The sequence below is a fragment of the Papaver somniferum genome, chromosome 2 (genome assembly GCF_003573695.1).
Source record: "Papaver somniferum cultivar HN1 chromosome 2, ASM357369v1, whole genome shotgun sequence".
NCBI lineage: Eukaryota > Viridiplantae > Streptophyta > Magnoliopsida > Ranunculales > Papaveraceae > Papaver > Papaver somniferum.
In genome coordinates, this window is record NC_039359.1 from 85,147,125 (window position 1) to 85,155,168 (window position 8,044).

The following is an 8,044-nucleotide window of genomic DNA, read 5'->3' on the forward strand; positions in this document are numbered from 1 at the left end:
TTAGGATGGTGTTTGGTGATTATTATGGTTACTTCCCTTTTGTACAAGGAACCAGTCAATGGTACAACCGATTCTAATTTGAATGGGTTAGTATGTTTTTCCTTTAACTTTCATTTTGCACCGTCAACTTGGGAGTTCAACCCCTAGCCAACTGGGCTAATCCCGGTTGGTTTCCTTCAACTCTTGTGCGGTAGTCCTAGATGTTTTTAGTCTAATCTATTGCACATCCTCTCTGGTAACTTTTCTTTCTCTTACGCATGAATGTCCTCCTACACTAATTACATCATCAACAACTAGGTGTTCTCCCTGCTATGTTTATTTTCAAAAGACTTGCAAAAAAAATTCAAAAGACTAGAAAAAAATATATAAAAATCATGTTGTTGGGGAACATATTTTAGAATATTCCTTTAACACCATCGTATCACTGGTTTGACTGATAAAGTCGCTCCATTTTTAAATTTAACGGTGTTTAACACATGCACTTTGATTTAACTCATTATTCGTATTTTTTCTAGTCGGTTGGTATGCATATCTGGTTCTAACTTTGTTTAGGGAAGCTACTCTACTGTGTATCACAGAGTAAACTTTTTTGATGTGCGCACAATTTTTGACTTTCATTCTATCAATGAAATGTTTGCTTACTTACATTTATTACTAAACCATACCGTTTTACTACTAGTCAACAATTTCATTAACATTTGAGTGCGATAGGTGTGGCGTGTCCCTTCCATAGAGGTTAGTTTAAGATATAAATGGCAAGTTTTTAATTCAAGACGGCTCTGAACTTTGTGCCAGTAGTAGGAAATAAAGACTCCAGAAATTCTGTTTAGAGCAAGGGCAATGAGAACAGAGTGTTCTCATTCAATATAAATGAGTATCACTTGATTTGGTCAAATTAGGTGCTATTATGGATTGAGAATACTCACTCATTCACCAATAATAATTCATACACTCATTGGAACGAAAGAGTAGGAGAAATGGGAGACTAAACGGCTGATTTTTAGCCGTTTGGGAAAAAAACATGTTGAGCGTCTGAAGATCTGCATCTCAAACCTATTTTTAGAGTTCAATTAATTGAAAACTCTTTGACGCAGGACCCACAATTAGGTTTTGTTATTAAAAAAAAAACCTTGGAAGAGGCATGTATTTAGATGCTTGGGGAGAAAAAATCTCTCCAAGCGGATAATCATTAACCGCTTAGTCTCTTTATTTTGAACTTCCATGATCAGAAAAACCCTCTTTCACTCAGCACTCACTCAATTTGACAATGAATTTTAACACTTATTTCATAACCCTTTCTCCTGGAAGAAGACAAAAGTAAAAATATATGTGAGAAAATTATTCTAAGAAGTCATTTATTTTAGATGTCATGCCATTTTAGATGGGCCCTTCCACAAGAACATAAGAAGAACTATACATTCTAACCTCGATAAATGATTGCCTCCTGGACCAAAAAAAATATTCGTCTAGCGGGGTTATTTATTTATCGATAAATGAATAATTATTCATTTAGATATTATTTTATTAACTAAGAGGTTAGATTATATAAGCGAAGATGTACAAATGTACCTAGAGAATAGTTGAAGACCTGAAAAACGTAGAATTATTTTCCAACCCCCTAACACAACATCTAAAGTTCAACCATGTAATGATGGGATTATTCGAGCTTGCAATGCCTTGAAGTTGACCCAACAAATCTTGAAAATATTAACATTTGAAATGCTATTAATTTTGCTACTATGGCTTGGAGATTTGATGTGACGGAAAAAGAAATTGCGAATAGTTTCCGTCATTATAAAATTCGGCCTGAAGAAATTGATGTTCCCGAATCAGAAAATTGTCAATTAAAAGAATATATGCAAGGATTAACTGGTGTCATTTCTAATTTACGTTATAGAAATGTTGATGGACGTCGAATATCTTTTAAACTATCTTAACGAGAATGATACAATTATGGAATCTCCAAGTTCCAACATACGAATAAATTATTGAGTCAGTGATGAATGATGAGAATGATCCTGAACCAGATGATATAGGGTCATAAAAATGTCTTTCAAGCGATGGTCACTTTAAAAAATTACTTGCTACAATACGAACAAAATATTCCAGAAGTGCAAGGATTGCATAATATTAATGATGCGGTGAAAGAAAAAGACAATCAACCGTAGATGATTTTTTTTTAGTTTATTTCAACATATTTTTTATGTAAAATTTACGGATTTTGTATTTTGGGTTATTCTTATATATATATATATATATATATATATATTGTATGAAATTTCGTGATTATTTGTTTATATTTTTATAGGAACTTTAAGGATTCACTTTTTTTAATTCATTAATGCATTAAACGAGGTTATTCATTTATCACTTTAGCCCGGGTAGGGACCAGAAAAATTTATTCATTTAGCGAGGTTATTCATTTATCGAGGTTGGACTGTACTAAGTAAAATAGTTAGCTGCCAGTACACAGACAATGGAAACATCAGGACGAATGTTCCTCATGTTAATGAATACCGCTGAAATTGAAACAACTCTCTTCGGTATGCGCACTCACACAATAATTGTATAAATAATTGACAAGAACACAATGTATTCACCGAAGCAGACGCACTGATATAATTCAAGGAAATTTTGGCCAGTTTATTTTACAGGCACTAATAAACGGACTCCATGTACAACTGAACCTACCATTTTCAGGGCATAGAGTCACGCGACGTATATAAAATTTGATGGTTTTTTTTTGATACACATCCATATGTACACTCAATGAATTTCTATAATATGCACTGAATTTATATAATTTGCTATATAATCAGGGACGGATCCAGGGGGACAGATTTTTCATTTTTGATCCGGGCTAATACACATGATTAACCTAAAATTTGACGAAACAAAGAAAAATTAGGCTTGTGGACCGAGGAGGCGACCGGGGCTAAATCCCCAGTTAGCGCAGTCACAAGTCCGTCACTGTATATGATACATGATCATAATTTAGTTGTACTCGTACCTTCTCTAGATAAAATTGGTTCGAGGATTCTTCTGGTCATTTAGGGCTTCATCCTATAATTTCAAAGTACACATATATACATACGTGCACACACTCATTCTGATCACTTAATTTGAATCCTTATTTTTATTGCTAGAGAAAGCTTGCACTCTCTTTAATATAAAGAAATTTACGAGTACCATGCATACTCTCTTTATTTTTGATCATTACCATGTCAAAATATTTCAGGTTTCCGTAAAGAGAAAGAAATCAAAAGATGGTCATTTAGATATTAAAGAAAATCACGGCTCAATATAATTTATCCTAATAAAACACAAAGAAAATTTCATGACATTATTAGATAAATGGATTTATATAAAATTAAGCGTTTGAGTGAGATTTATTTGAATATATGATATATGACGACATTTCTGTTGATGAAGTAAAGACGCATAATGATTGGTAAATCAAAAGAAGCAAGACACATATAAATCTAAAACAAAAGGTTGAGCTTAAATAATGTAAAGTATATCAAAATTTAGAGAACAATTAAAACATTATAAGATTCACCACTTTTAGTTAATTTATGAAGCCGGGGTTTTAGTCTTCAAAAATGGTGGATTATAAACCTAAATACCTTTAATTGCATTGCTGATTTTCTTAGTTATTTTTTTTTGTTAGTTTTAGGTTTATGAGCTTATTATTTAATGTCCTAAAAAAAAGCTATGGTAATTTTCACTAAAATAATATATTTGATTTAGTGAAAAATTATTTTAAAGAATGAATCATAAGAAAAGGAAAACAGACTCGTGCATCGCACGGATGACAAACTAGTATTTATGAAAAGAGGAAGCAGCAACCATGGCTTCTAGAGAATTCTAAGAAAACGATACGTATGTATCAATATTGAGTCGTAAGATTCCACGTTTCGACTCGACCGAGTCACGTTGATATTTTTCTTTCCTGGGAAGTACCGTGACTCAACAATACTCTAGGACTAGGCTTTTTTTTTTTTTTAATTCTAAGAAGTACCATGACTCGACAATATAACTTAGTAGGGGCACATGCCCTTTTACAGACTCAACAAAAGTTGATTTATGTGAGGAATTTATTTACTCCCTCTCGTCCCATAATATATATAGGCCGGGAAAAAGTAAATAAATTTCCTAAAGGAGAATAAATTTCCTAAAGAAGTATTTGTTTAGAATAAGAGAATTTTGGTTTCCATAATTTCCTTTTACTTGTTACTTCTTAAAATCACTAATAATCTTTTTGATGCTGTAAACCAAGTTTATCTACCGAGATGTCCTTCGTGTCTAAGTTTAGTGTTTAGATATAATTTAGTGTTTACATATCTTGGACACCAAGTCTTTTATCTATATAAATAGATATTTAGAGATTGTATTTTAAACACATATTAATAAGGATGCACATGGTCGGGTACAGGCCCATTCTCCTATGGAATCCGTCCCTGTATTTGGTGTTGACCTGTACTTCATTTTGAGGACCCGTAACTGTACTTGTACCTGGTATTGTACCTGTATTTCCGGTAAAGGTTCGGTACAACACCGGTACCGGGTTTTTTACCATTCTTTGAACGAAATACCAACCCATAAATTCACCCCTAATATCAATCTATCAAACTTATTAAATTCACAAAATTTAAACATTTCCAGATTCCTAAGAAATTGAACAAAAATACAATAAAAAGATTGTTTGCAAGGAGACATAAACAGAATTAAAAAGAAATTGAGTAGAGACATAAACATAAATAAACCACCAAATCCAGCAAGCATCATCAAGAACTGCATCTGCATCTTTAGATTCTTTACCAAAATCCATCAAATTTGATCCATTCCCATGTTCTACTAAATTCAGCAGACTCCTTCACACTAGATTTCAGTCTCCACCAATGTTTCTTCTCTTGCAATTAAAGTTAAATAAGAACCCAAATCTCAAAAATCCTTATTTTTGATTCCCACGAATCCCACCCTTCCATACCTTCAATTTCATCTTCCAAGTCTTCTTTAAATTCCTCTTATGAAACCTAAACTTCAGATTCATCATCAAATCAACTTCACAACATCAATTATTGATAATTAATGATAACCATTTTCTCTGCATCTATCATCAAATCACATAAACATGGAATCACAGGGGTATGGCTGTAAGAAATTGAATATTGACAGCAAAAATCAGACCAAATCAGCAAAATCATACCACTCTAAACAAAACCCAAATCAAAAGATAGTGAAGCAAATACAAATCAAACGCGAGAGAGAGAGATTGATTACCTGTTGATGTTGTTTAATCAAACATGCAATATAATAAGAACTCTAAAAAACTAATCTTCTTTACCCAAAATCAGATTGAGATGTTAGTAACTAAAGAAGAAGTGAAGAAGAAGATGGAGGTTGTTGTGATAGAGTTATGTCTGCAAAACGAAGAAGAAAGTGGTGGTTGCTGTGATAGGGTTTCCTTCTTCGCTGAAGAAGAAGAAGTGAAGGAGGAGAGGAGGAAGTAACGAGGTGCACTGAAGGATTAGGTTAGTCGAACTTATATAAGAAGAAATGGAGGGTTAGGATTAATTATAATCTTTAAAATCAACGGTATTGAGTAACCGGTTTTTTGGACCGGTTCCAGTCCAGTACCACCCCAAAACCGGTCCTTGTACCTGGTATTATCCCAGTTCTTAAAATGGGTACCGGTACCTGTACCGGCTACACCAATTCCGATACGATTCCGGTCCGATTTTTCCAGTTCCAGTCCGGTTCAGGTCATCTTGACCGGTTCTTGTGTTGCCTTACGTATTAATAGAAATCTCTCTCCTTTCTCCCTCCATTTTGTTTCTCTTTACTATCTTTTCCTTTTACAAGGAGATAACACGCACGTAGTTCTACCAAATTTTTTTCCTCGTGATGAACGCAGTCGAGTTGAAAAGAGAAGTCCCTCAACATATTTTGTGGATATTTTGATCTTTTTCTGATTTTCTTATTTTGTCTCTTTGGGGGGACTATCAAATCAAAACTATAGTTTAACAACCATGAAGCAGTGATACGAGGCCTTGTGTTTTGAAACATGTTCTGTGTATCAGCACAAGTCCGAATCAGTTTGTTACAACTTACAACAACGCACTATGGATGATAGAATCGGTAATACTATGTAATATTAGATAGACGGTATGCACTATATATGATCAATCGATTACTACCAGTTTGATTTATTTGTTTGGTTGGATTTATGTACTGAGTCTACAATTATATTCTAAAGCACCTTATCATCTATTTTGCACGGGTTTTATATATCTACGCAACCCTAACTATGAGAATACGACTGCGATTCTCTAAATATTCTTTTTTCTTTTGGGTGCAATTAAAATCCTTTAGCCCTAAAAGGCATAGTCTATATTGGATGTGGGTGATCAACTTTGCCAAAATAGTTTGATATCCTTTCTTCTCTAATCCTTTTAATAGAGAGAAAAAAAATCCAATAAAAATGATTTACAGTTTCTATTCCTTTAATGAAATTGTAATCACTAAAAACTTGGTGCCATCACGATTTAATTATCATTACGATATTTAATCATATGTATGGTTGAAAAATCTACAGTCAATTAAGTTTGGTATTTTTTTCATTGAAGGGAGATCATGTGATTTTTATATATTGTTTCTATTCCTTTACAAGAAACTATTTGTAACCATAAAATGGTTTTTTCATATGCGATGACTAAAACGACATTTTTTTTCATTGTCATTTAAACGATTTTGGTATATCGTGTAAACCAATTGATATTGGTTTTTTCTCCTCCGCTAATACTAGGAGATGAAATATAAATAAATTGGCATTCTAAATTATTTTTAGGCCAATATGGTTCTATTCCTAGCAAGGAACATTGATTGGTTTCTAGTATTCCCTATAAGAAACCATCATTAATCAACCACTAAGTGGATATTTCTCTACAAAGAATAACGATGATAATTTCTTTATTATTATTATTATTTTTAAAACATGTAAACCAACTAGATTTGGTTTTTCCCTGTTGATCCTAAAGGGGCAACATATCGTTATTATGGTATTCTCAATTGCAAACATCAGTAAAACAAAGGAATTCCTGCATTCCTGAGGGATATCGAGCAATTTTTATTTTTTCGTCGTCGTAATATCCAAAAATAATAATAATTGGAACAGTCCATTTGAAATTGGATTATCGTAGGACACAAAAGGTCAAAAGGTGCGCACCCGGCTTGTTAGCCTATATAATTAGTCCTTGAGCGACTTAATTATATAGTAACACTACCAAACGTTAGTGTTCATTAACTTAAAAGTTATATCAATTTCTCTCCCATCACTCAAATCGATCAAGGCTGTCATTATATGATTGGCGTGAAATTTATTATTTTGCTTTTATAAAAGCTTTGCCTCTTAAGAGGAAATCCAGTCACATGTAGAAAATAAGTAGCTTTCTATAAAAGGCCACAGGTAGTGCTCCAATTGAATGTACCAAAAGCACATTCTCAAATATAATATTTTCTCAAATGAAAACGAGGAGATTATAATTCCCGCGGTTGCTGGTACCAGCAATTGATTAAATTTTTCAAGATATGCATAAATTTGAGAATCGTGGGCTCGTAGTAAGCCAATTATTGTCGAAAATTCATTTATAGTAGCTACTCAAATAATAAAGATGGTAGTTGTTAACCCCTCTGCAGATAAATTTCGACATATGTGATTGGTTGGCATACAATCCAAATTAGGTTAGATTAATTTCGATTGATTGACGCAATTTTGGATCCAAGACTAACACCTTTAAATTTCCAAGCCTATTAATTAAAGGTTGGTGTAGTCATTAATGCGTCAAACGAGAAATATATTCGTTGTAAAAACGATTGGAGGGTTTTCTTTTTGCTCAGACCTATGATTGGTTCAATAATATTATGTTTTTCCTAAATGATGCATTTGGCGTGGTAGTCTTGAATGACTTTTTGCATTCACACAAGATATATGGCTGGAGAACAGTATTGAATTTGTAATCCTTAGTGGATTAAAATTATATTC

At 33.0% G+C, this 8,044-nt stretch overlaps 1 long non-coding RNA gene across 1 annotated transcript; it reads right to left on the reverse strand.

The window, feature by feature from the left end:
- Positions 1–4,614: 4,614 nt before the first annotated feature.
- On the reverse strand, positions 4,615–5,516 carry LOC113353655. Its single transcript, XR_003361444.1, has 2 exons — positions 5,284–5,516; positions 4,615–5,154 (listed from the first exon to the last, which is right to left on the reverse strand). It is a non-coding gene; the product is annotated as an uncharacterized LOC113353655 (long non-coding RNA).
- Positions 5,517–8,044: the final 2,528 nt, after the last annotated feature.